Source organism: Penaeus monodon, chromosome 29, assembly GCF_015228065.2.
Source record: "Penaeus monodon isolate SGIC_2016 chromosome 29, NSTDA_Pmon_1, whole genome shotgun sequence".
Taxonomy (NCBI): Eukaryota; Metazoa; Arthropoda; class Malacostraca; order Decapoda; family Penaeidae; genus Penaeus; species Penaeus monodon.
In genome coordinates this window covers 7,759,879-7,760,781 of record NC_051414.1, presented here as the reverse complement: position 1 = coordinate 7,760,781, position 903 = coordinate 7,759,879, and the positions used below count along the sequence as shown (strand labels likewise).

Here is a 903-nt window from a genome sequence, read left to right as displayed (position 1 = left end):
AAAGCCTTGAGACTTGCTGGGTTGAAAATCTTGAACGGATGATTGAGAAAACCTCTGTAGGATGAATAAACAACAGGAAGGACGGGTAGCTGCCCCTCAATAGCGAGGTGGAATGCGCCCTTTTTGAATGGCAGCATCTCATCTGCCATACTCCTTGTGCCCTCAGGAAAGACCCATAGCTTGACCTGGGACAAATGAAGCCATTAAAATAATATAAAAAATTAATTGCATACGTATAATAACATGACACTTGCATAACAGCAGCAGTGAAACCCATGAGAAATCTTTTATAAGTGTCTTAAAAGTGCCTAACATAAGACACATTGCAACACAAAGCAGTCTAATAGAGACCTAGTGTTCAGCTCAAGGACATTTGGAGCATCAATTTCAGAAAGAGTGTATTTTCACCTAAATTGTGGCTTTTTGGCTTGATTGGGTGACCAGTAACCCATCTATGAATTGACCTAATAATGATGGGAAACTTTTGAGTAAAGTTCGACAAGGACTGGGGTACATAAGCGAACGCCAGTCTCTGCCTAGGTGATTGTGTGGCTCATGGCTGGCAAGGGAGATCTCATCCTAGTGATCAAGGGAATGGATTCATGGATGTAAAGGTGTTACCCAGTGCCACTGATTAGTCACCATTATGTGATAGTACATCACCTGTTACCGATGGGTTACCGGGACTTTGGTCTTTTAAGAATATCACTTGTTTATGTTCTTTTCCTGAACAAATCGTATGGTCTTTTTGTGTCTTATGTACAACATTTTTTTACTCTATTTTCATCAAACAAGTAACTCTATTTTAGTTAAGTAACAATTCTATATCAATCAATAATTAGTTTGGAAAAGTATGAACAGTGTTCATTATAACAAGCAAAGTAAACGGTCAGACTGAGAATA

General features: G+C 38.9%; 1 pseudogene; it reads right to left on the bottom strand.

Annotated features, from left to right (window-relative positions):
* Positions 1 to 903, bottom strand: part of LOC119591927 — a 14,157-nt pseudogene that overhangs the window by 3,631 nt on the left and 9,623 nt on the right.